Here is a 10,868-nt window from a genome sequence, read left to right as displayed (position 1 = left end):
CAAAGGAATCCTTTTCTTCTCTACATGCATACTCAGGTCCTCCCATTCTCATGGGGGATAATTCTGCAGTTGCAGCAACTGGACAAGGAAGAGTGCAATTCGAAGATGGAAGTTTTGAAAATGTCTTGCATGTTCCAAGGCTTTCTGTGAATCTTCTCTCAGTGTATCAGATGACACACACAAGCAGCGGAAGGAAAGTGGAATTTACCCCAAATTCCGTGAGCATTTATGACATGCAAACCAATTTGAAGATTGCATCTGGCAAGGTAAATTATCAATCTCGTCTGTATACATTTTCTGATTTTGTTCCTCAAACCCCTGTTAGACCACCAGTTGTTGAACATCGAGATCAGACTTCTGCATGTAGTTCGGAAGAGTCTCGACCACCTTCAACACAAAAATGGCGCAGCATGAGTGATATCCTTGATGATCCTGCCTCTATCCCTCTGTTTGAGGAAGATCCGCAAGCACTCTTAGCTATGGAGCCATCCATGCCGATGCATGCTTATATGATGCATGGATCTGATCCACAAACTTATGTAGAAGCTCTGAGTACCGTTGCATCTGATGATGATATAAAAAGACGCACGGGCGGTTATCATTCCAACCTCTGGAACGATGATGTTATACAGTTTCTGTCAACGCCTTATGGGGAACTCGCTTACCGTGAACGTGCTGAGAGACTGATTGATGAAGTAAGGAACATATTCAGTTCGATGTCATTGGAAGATGGAGAATTCAATGATCTGATCATTCAACGCCTTTGGATGGTCGATAACGTTGAACGATTGGGGATCAATAGGCATTTCAAAAATGAGATCAAATCAGCGCTTGATTATGTTTAAAGTTACTGGAGCAAAAAAGGCATTGGATGTGGGACAAAAAGTATTATTACTAATCTCAATTCAACTGCCTTGGGCTTTCGAACTCTTCGATTACACGGATACCCTGTTTCTGCAGACGTTTTGAAACATTTCAGAAACCAAATTGGGCAGTTTGTATCATGTCCCAGGAAGACAGAGGAAGAGATAAGAAGCATTGTCAATTTATATCGGGCTTCCCTCATTGCCTTTCCCGGTGAGAAAGTTATGGAAGAGGCAGAAACCTTCTCAGAGAAATATTTAAAGGAAACTTTGCAAAAGATTCCGGACTGTAGTCTTTCACGAGAGATAGGGTACGTTTTAGAACATGGTTGGCACACAAATTTGCCGTGATTCGAAGCAAGGAATTACATCGACGTCTTCGGACAGGACACTGAGAATAATATGGAGTCAAATAGGAAGACAGAGAAACTCTTAGAACTTGCGAAACTGGAGTTCAACATCTTTCAATCCATACAGAAGACAGAGTTAGAGTCCCTCTTGAGATGGTGGAATGATTCAGGTTCACCTCAGATTACTTTCAGTCGACAACGCCACGTGGAGTACTACACTTTGGCTTCCTGCATCGCATTTGAACCCCAACATTCTGGATTCAGACTCGGCTTTGCGAAAACGTGTCATATTGTCACTGTTGTCGACGATATGTACGACCTTTTCGGAACAGTTGATGAGCTCAAACTTTTCACAGCCGCAACTAAGAGATGGGATCTGTCGGCCACAGATTGCCTTCCACAATATATGAAAGGAATTTACATGATGGTTTACAACAACGTAAATGAAATGTCTGCGGAGGCACAGAAGGCTCAAGGCCGAGACACTCTCAACTATGCTCGATAGGCTTGGGAGGATTTTCTTGATTCGTATATGCAAGACGCAAAGTGGATCGCCACTGGTTATCTGCCAACGTTCGAGGAATACTTGGAGAACGGGAAAGTTAGCTCTGGTGCATTGCAACCCATGCTGACTATGGACATCCTCTTTCTTCTTTTTCATGCATTGTATATGGGTACCTAAAATGGCCGTGTTGTCGGGACCTATTCATTTTGCATCACACTCACCTAAGTTATGCTTAAGGGGGGGTGTTGGTGTACATGCACTTAGACTAGTTGTAGACTAGCTGTGTTGGTGTACATGCACCTAGATTAGCTCCAGTTAACTTATTGCTTGCATGCATGTGGCACATGTACACATTAGCATAAGATAAAGCACACTTAGCTTTAGTTAGCTTTAGTTATTGCATGCACAACAAAGCTTAACTTAGTTGCTTTTGTGTATTTATTCTAAAACTCATATTGTAGAATCAATTCAACTTTCATTCTTTTCTCAATTCTTGTTCGCTTCCTTTCTTCTCTTGCAAGCTTGTTATTGTTTTGCAGATCTAGATCTATCTCTGTATCTCAAAAATCTTAAATGGTATCAGAGCACAGGGATTTGTAATCAGTGCACAAGCAATTTTATTTGCAGGTTCAGAAGATTGAAGCAACAACAAAGAATGGAGTCTAAATTGGAGTTTCCACAATCGGCAATTCTCACTCCATATAATTATTTCGAATGGAAGCCAAAGATTCAACTTCATCTCAGAAGTAGAGGCTTATTTCGAATAACCATGGGAACGGAAGTTGAACCAACATCGGCAGTGGAGAAATCAAGATATTTCAATCGCATGGACGAGGCCTTCGACATCCTATGTTTATCTATTTCTCCGGAACTGCTATTTCATGTTGAATCATGTTCAACTCCAAATGAAGTATGGAAAATTTTGGAAGAATTGTTTGGAAAACAGGATGAAATGCAAGGTCACATTCTCGAAATGGTGTGAAAGGGCAATACAAATGATTAAACGCAACAGAAAAAATTGCACCAAGCAAGAACGGTGTTGAGAGATCTAAAAGAAGGAGAAAGTATGGAAGGAAGCTCAGTGGGAGGGGCAAATATGGTCACAACCACAGACCCACCCCCGCCAGTGGAAATGGAGATGTTGGATGGATAGGGCCACCTAGGCTAGGAGGGAAGCCTAGAAGATGACATGCATTTTTCTATAAGGAGATTGTTTGTTGAAGATGATGCGTCCAAAGGAATCAAAGATCTGCCTCCTCGAATCTCAGGTAGTGTCTCCCCCAACCTTCCCCTAGTACTCTATCACAATCTTGACAAGTTCCTATCTAAGTTAATAAAAACTATAAGAGTTCATAGTGCGCATCTTAATTAAAATGCTTGTGCTAGTAATAGTGGAATTAGTAGTAGTGGGACAAGTTTGCAAGGGTCACTACAACCTAGATTGCAAGGATTTGTGCTCTTATCATGGACTTAGTGAAAAATAACGAGATCATTCACAAGTTTTCCTAAGTTCTTCGGTAAAGGGAATGATGATGTAGAACAACACTAGTCTCTGTGTGAATCCATCTAGAGGGCCCGCCAGACACTGGATGATGTGAAGTTAATCGAATTTCTGACCACACTCAGGGAAAGGGCCTTGAGATGGTTTAAAAAGTGGTCAAAATTAGACCAGAACCTAACTGTGGATGATGTTAAAAGAGAATTTGTACAAGAATTTAAAATTCCACAAACCAATCAGCAAGGGTTGTCGAAGTTGTGGGAGATAAAACAATGGGAGGGAGAGACTGTATGGGAGTTAATGAAAATATTTGAGTATGCAATTGGTAAACTAAGTTACCTAATAGATCCAAATCATCAAGAGACTAGTTTATGAAAGCACTATTACCTCCCACTCATATGCCATTGATGAAATAGAAATTGATACACTACAAGATGCTCTCGAGCAATCAACTCAAATTGAAGCTATGCTAGGATACCTACACGAGGACTGGGGGGAGCGACACCAAATGATTCGTCCATTTTGGGTCTCGAACATCAAATTACAAATCTGACAGAGAAGTTGAAGGATCTGCAACTAGCCTACCCAACGTGACTAAATGTATGGTGTACAACCTTCTTAGTGGAAGGTCATGTTACTATACAATGTCTGAGGTTGAGATATGCAATTATGATGTCTACACCAGTCGAACCACCTGGGCCTACACCCATAGCAGGAGTCACACAAATAGGATCTTAAGGCTTATATCATGGGTGCAACCAATGGGAGTACTGTGGGGTATGCATGGAGTATGGACACCCCCCTTGTGTATGCCTGATAGTGAAAAAGTACTCCAATGTTCTAAATAAAAATTATTGTGAATTATGTGCTTCAAAAAATCACCATACCGACCAGTGTAGGGCACTGGATTCTCTAGTTGATAGGTTAGACCACTCAACCTTCCGAGTGAACAAGACTCCCTGAGGGCGAGGAGGAGGAGGAACAAGGGGTGTAAGGATAGGAGGCAGAGGTCCAATGCGTTGTTACAACTATGATCAAGAAGGGCATATTACACGGAATTTCCCACTATGAAGAATACCATCATTCTCTTAATGCTGGGTCAATGTGCGTGCAACAGAGGATTGTCTTGAACTGATTGCAAGATGGGAAGAGAGGAACTGACATAGGGGAGTGAATTTAATTAATGCAGAGCCAAGGGTATTAAAAGCAACCCCTCTATTGAATATCAATATAGTCACACAAGGAGGCAAAAGGACTGGGGCTGATCGGGGAGCCAAGGACCAGCCACAATTATAAGACTGGCCTCCCCAAAGTTCTCATATGACCCTGAGTAGGAGAAGCAGTATTACAAGGAAGAACAAAAGATTTCGACAATTTGATAGGAGGTGGAGGGTGATAGAAGGAGCAACCAAAATCTCTTAAAGCTAAGATCCCAAACCTATCACAGTCTACTGTAGTTTGATTAATTGAAGACTGGTTCAGATTATTTTTGTAGATCGTGAATGATGATAAGATGTTGGGGAAGTTGCGGAAGAGTCTGAAAGTGGCTATCCTAGAAGAGGAGGTTGAGGGAGGAGTCATCTCCACTAACATGCCTGAAAGACACTCTAGGATGGTATGAAGGAACAAGAAGAGAACAGGAAGAGAGTTATAGATTGATGCTTAAATTGAAGGGTTCCATATTAAGGACACTATGTTGTATCTAGGCTTAGATGTCAACATTTTGCTGAGGAAAACATGGGAAGCACTGGGAAAACCTTAATTGACATTTTCACCAATCTAGTTGTGGATAATGAATCACTATTTTATCCTTTCGATTGGGTGACTAGAGGACGTGGAAGTGGATTTACCGGGGGTGAAGACACATTCATATTTTGAGGTAATAAACATTATGGGAGACAAGGACCCCTACCTAGCATTGCTCAGAATAAACTGGGCCTTTGAGAAATATGTCATAATCAACTTGAAGAAGGAACTGATGAATTTTTAGGTAGAAGCAGTTAGGGTGATCCAACCTCTAGATCTATATCAAGGACCGAGATTCACAAAACCAATAGATGATAGAGAAGAACAAGGATTGTTGGATCAACTATATAGACTAACAGAATTAAGAATGGAGGAATACATTAACCCAATGATTGAAGCATCTATCAGCTGGCGAAGAATTCATAGTTCAGAGGTTGGCTCAAAGGTCGCTTGGGATGAGTGACAACAAAGTGGATATGAGATCAATAGTAAATGTTGTGCCACAATCTGTCGAGTCAATTGGATTGGCACTGACGTATGAGAATTCTCTATCTTTAATGGTATAGATTCGATAGATTCATTTATCAACAAGATTGATACAACTTTCAGTGAAGAACACAAAGTACCTCTACCAAATGTCTTGTATAAGCTACATCGACAAGGTGGTAGGGAGTTCATCGCAACTACCTCTGAGAATAGGAGAAAATAAAATAGAAATGGAAGTAAGATTCAGACAAGTGGGGGAGTACCCTATAGATTTCACCAAATACAGGGGGCACTCTGACCCTCAACAAAATTTAAAAATTGTAAAGAAAGATTGAACCAGGAAGGGTTTCCAAAGCATTTGTGAGCGCATGGCTTTACACACACCCTGGGAACCTGTTATGTCCCTATACTACTAGTGTAACCCCTTATTGTTATTAGTACAACCCCCTTATTATATTGTTGTGCCCATGTTGTCCCCATATTGTTATTATTGTGCCCCATAGAAGCCCACTATTGTTATTATTGTGCCCTTACATTATTATTGTTATGTCGGCTCTGATTATATTATGACCCCTTAAACTCCTATATATAGAAAGGAGGTCGTGTCATTTGTATCATCCAAGAATTGTTCATTTATGTAATGTAAAGGAGGTTTCCCCCTCGAAGAGGCTTATTTATAAGGCGTTCATCTATCTTTTCTATCTTTTTGTGAGCTGGTTTCATAGAAAAACCTTTCCAAAAGCTTGGTATGTAGAAGAAAAAATAAGGAGACAAACGAGAGTCTGGGATAATTTGGTTGATGAGTTTGTCAGCAATTTTTCTTTCTCAGAAAATGACAGGAGGTTGACTGAGGCATTGCGGGCTATCAAGAAAATTATGCTCACAACAGGTCAACTAATGGAAAGGTGCATATGTCACAAGACCTTAGATCATATCTACGAGGCTGGGTACATGGAGCAGTGGCCTGTGGGATGGTGGAATTATGGCATCTATCATTCCATGAAACTGAAGGGGAAAGGGACATCAAGGATGGACTTGTAATTGATGCTCCACACTTACTCCCTTTGAATTTGTGGAAACATAACATTGGGAATGATGACAAACCAAAGCTAGCCTCAATTGGAGATTATTGGGATGAGTAGACTACAAAATAGATTTTCAACCTCCTGAAAGAATATTAAGACTTGTTCCCTTTTTCATTTGCAGAATTGAAAGGGATCAAGGGAGATCTATGGGAGATGAAAATCGTGCTAAAACTAGATGCAAAGTTAGTAAAGCATCGACCATATATATTGAACCTGAGGGTTAAGGAGAAAGTGAAGAAACAGATAGACAAGATGCTAGCAACAAGGCTTATATTTCTGGTGGATGAGGTAGAATGGGTGAGTCTGATTGTGATACAAAATAATAAATATGCTATAGAGATACAGGTCTGTGTGGACTACCATAGTTTGAACAATGCTTTTGTGCATGACCCGTTTCCTACACCATTTAGTGATGAAGTTCTAGATAATGTAGCGAGGAATGAAGCCGACTATTTTACAGAAGGATTCCCTAGTTATCACCAAGTTATAATCATAGAGGAGAATAAGAATTAAATTCAGAATGGGGGTCCTATCCCTATCATGTTATGGCATTCGGTCTTAAGAATTCACCCGCAACGTTCTCAAGAATTCTAGTTTCCACCTTTAGAGATTACATCCATAGGTTCCAAGAAGTCTATATGGATGATTGGATGGTCTATAGTCTATTGAAGAAACACTCCAGTATTCTCAGGATCATATTCGATCATAGCTACAGATCTTGCTGAATTTGAAGAAGTGCATATGTGGAGTCCCTCTTGGAACACTTTTGGGCCACATAGTGTGCAAAGAAGGAGTATGTGTAGATATTGCTAAGGTTGCAATGAGAGTGAATATGAACCCACCCACAACTGCAAAACAACTTAGATCCACCTTGGGACATACTAGGTAATACAAAATATTTATCTGCAACTATGCCTTAATTACTATACCTATGGAGAAACTACTAAGGAAGGCTGAATGATTCATGTGGTCAAAAGAATGTCAAGATGCACTCCACATACTGAAACAAAAACTAGTAAGTGCAACGATCCTGGTCTACCCTGATAGGAACAAACAGTTCCATGTCCACATTGATGCATCAAGCATTGCTCTGGGTGTTGTTCTAGTTCAGTCCAGGGAGGGGAGCCGTAATCACCCAATTTGTTTTTCTAGCAGAAAACTATCCATAGCAGAAAAGAACTATACCACAAGTAAGTGAGAGTCACTCGCGATGGAATATTCACTTCAAAAATTTAGACACTATTTGCTGGGAGGCATGTTTAAGTTTTTTACCAACCATTCCGCTTTGAAATATTTAGTGAAAAAGTATGTGCTTACAGGAATAATTTGCAGGTGGCTATTGTTATTCCTCTTTTGAGGTAATTGTTAAGCCTGGTCGATTGAATGTGGGACCTGATCACCTCTCACAGAGAATCAAGATAAAGTGGAGGATCCCTGGATGATCATCTACCCAAAACGTTGATCTATTCTAGATTGAAGCAGTACAATATTACCTAGAATACATTGCAGTGTTTTCAGCTACAGGAAGATGCCTAGACAAATACACAGCCACACAAAGGAGACATATGGTCATTTGAGCTACCGATTATCAATTAATTGTGGGGAAAATGTGTAAATTGGGCCTTGATCACATGTTGTGCAAATGCATCTCTCACCATGAGAGACACAATGTACTATGGGAATTTCATTTAGGAGTTATAGGTGGCCACATTGGGGGAGAGGCTACTGAAAGGAAAGTGTTGTAGCCAGGACTATGGTAGTCGACAATTTTCAAAGACGTGAAAGAATATGACAGAGGCTATGATGTTTGGCAAAGGGTTGGAAGGCCATCACATCACGATGAATTTCCATTGTAATCATTACATGAACTACATATATTTGAGAAATGGGAGGTTGAATTTATAGGTCCTACCAATCCATCAACGAGTCATTCTCATGCCAATTATATAATCACTGCAACAGATTACCTCACTAGATGGTAGAAGAAGCACAAATTAAGGATTGTATTGCGGATACTATCGCCATATTCATATTTGAGAATATCATATCAATATGTGGGTGCCCTAGGAGTCTCACCAATGATCAGGGGACCCACTTCATAAATGAAATAGTTTCCTCCTTACTTCAAAACTTCAGGGTACAACACCACAAAAGTAGCCTATATCACCCTAAGGCTAGTGGTACCATAAAGGCCTTCAATAAGATATCAAAGAAGGGTTTGACCAAGATATTCTCATCCAATTGGGATGATTGGTATGAGAGAGTTCCAACGAATCTATGGGCATACCACACAAGTGTTAAGCGATTACATAAGCATACACCTTTCCAACTTATGTATGGGCGGGAATTTGTGGTACCAGATGAATTTTCTATCCCCAACCTTTTCATAGCCAAGGCCACTCATACAATAAAGGAGGAATCAATTCAGAAAAGGCTATATGAACTATAGAAGCTCGATGAGGCAAGGATTTTGGTAAATTTCCATCAAATGGTCGAAAATAAAAGGCAGAAGGCATGGTATGACAGGCATATTACGAGGAAATCATTCAGAGTTGGAGGGCATGCTATGCTATACGACAACACATTTTTGAAGTTTCCTGGAAAGTTGCAAATGTATTGGTTAGGATTGTTTGTTGTTGCGGAAGTGAGGGAGTCAAGAGTTGTTAAGCTTGCACAACTAGACGAGGTATTGGTACCAGGTTGGGTGAACGGTGCATGCTTGAAACCCTTCCACAAATGAAACACCATTACTCAGAATTGATTGGATATCTAAAAGGAGACCATAGGTAGGAGTCATTTAGTTTGGTCATAACTAGTCACATTAGTTATTTTTTTTCTCTAGTTAGTCAATTCTTTACATTTCCAAATAAAAATCCCAATAAGTCATTCCCCGTTGTGGATGTTCTTCAACCACGCCGCAACTTCTTTTGATCAGGGGAGTCACATGTGTTAAGAGTACTTTCCGTAATAATTAGACAATAATTATGGTGTCAACCCAGATTTCTGTTAAATTTTCCAATTATAGAGATAATGAATTCTAAAATGTCTTCCATCACGATAATAAAATTACCCATCAACTCCACCCTTCCATTTTGACTATTGCATCATCTGAGTCAGGTCCAACTCAGGCGACAACATGATTAACACGATTGAGTATGCATAGGTAAAGTTACCATACTAATTAATTAGAAAGCCTTGATAGAAATGCTATTTCAGGTTGGTCTACTTAATTTGTATGGAAATGCTGAATTACTCAGAGTCTTAAGCCAAGGTGGTAGAGTCTCTTAGTTTTAATTCTGGTTCTAAGTTCTGTTATTCTAAAATCAAAATCCACACCCCTGTATTTTGTGTTTATCATCGCTACTTCAAGATGATGAAGACAATTGTATTTGTTCCAAAGCTCAGGTTGGGTAAGAGAATCATGTTGAGGGAGCCAATTTATCGTAAGTATGATAAGGTTGCACTGGTCGAAAATGATATCTCAGACTCCTTCTAGTTTCTGGCCATGAAATGTGAGGTCTACACAGAATCAGTAATGAAAGAAGATGGGAGTGTGATCATCAAAGTCAAAATTGACTTCATAGGAATCCAGAGGTCCACCTTGTTGAATTTGAGAAGTTTTCCTGTATTTGGGACGACAATGGAAGCAATGCAATGCAAAAAGTTATTGGTCATCTAAATCCATGGAGGATTGTTATGGCTTGAAAAATAATACCCAATTCATGTTGTGGACATTCAAAGGCTCAAGGGTTTATTGGTGGGAGGAGACGCGATTTCAATTGCATTCCAAAAAACTTCCAAGAGAGAAAAGAAGATAGGGAATGATGACTACTACAAAAAGTATGATACCAAGAGGGGAGGAAATGGAGCACGCATAGATTTTATCAACAACCCAAAAATCAATTTCGTCTACAACATTATTGGAGGAAAGCTGATGTGTCACTTTTCCAAGAACGAGTGCACTTTGGATGTAATATCAATCACGGAGCATTACATAGAAGCCATATAGTTGAATTGGTGTGCTTTTATCCTCCAAGAAATGTTAGAAGCCTGTGAATATTTCTACAAGTAGTCCACCCATTTTATTTATGGATATCTCATTGTTTCTATGGAAATGTGGAAATGGTACCCACCAGAGGTTCAAGAAATATCTCCCATCACATAGGACCAACCTTTTTTTGTAATAGCCCTCATGAAAATTCCATGCAATAAAAGTTAAAAACAATAACCATGGTCGATGGGACACTTATTCCAAGCTAAATGTTGAACAAAACATCCTAGGGGGTGTTCATTTGGTTGTTTATGGCTAAGGAAATTGGTGAAGGCAATGGCTAA

The 10,868-nt window shown here is 39.9% G+C and overlaps 1 pseudogene; it reads left to right on the top strand.

Annotated features, from left to right (window-relative positions):
- Window positions 1-479: 479 nt before the first annotated feature.
- On the top strand, window positions 480-1,895 carry LOC149144810 ((-)-beta-pinene synthase 1, chloroplastic pseudogene; annotated as a pseudogene).
- The last annotated feature ends 8,973 nt before the right edge of the window (window positions 1,896-10,868 follow it).

Source organism: Pinus tabuliformis, chromosome X, assembly GCF_031772625.1.
Source record: "Pinus tabuliformis cultivar Carrire ecotype Pingquan chromosome X, CPIR1, whole genome shotgun sequence".
Classification (NCBI taxonomy): domain Eukaryota; kingdom Viridiplantae; phylum Streptophyta; class Pinopsida; order Pinales; family Pinaceae; genus Pinus; species Pinus tabuliformis.
This window is presented reverse-complemented; position numbering and strand designations above follow the sequence as displayed.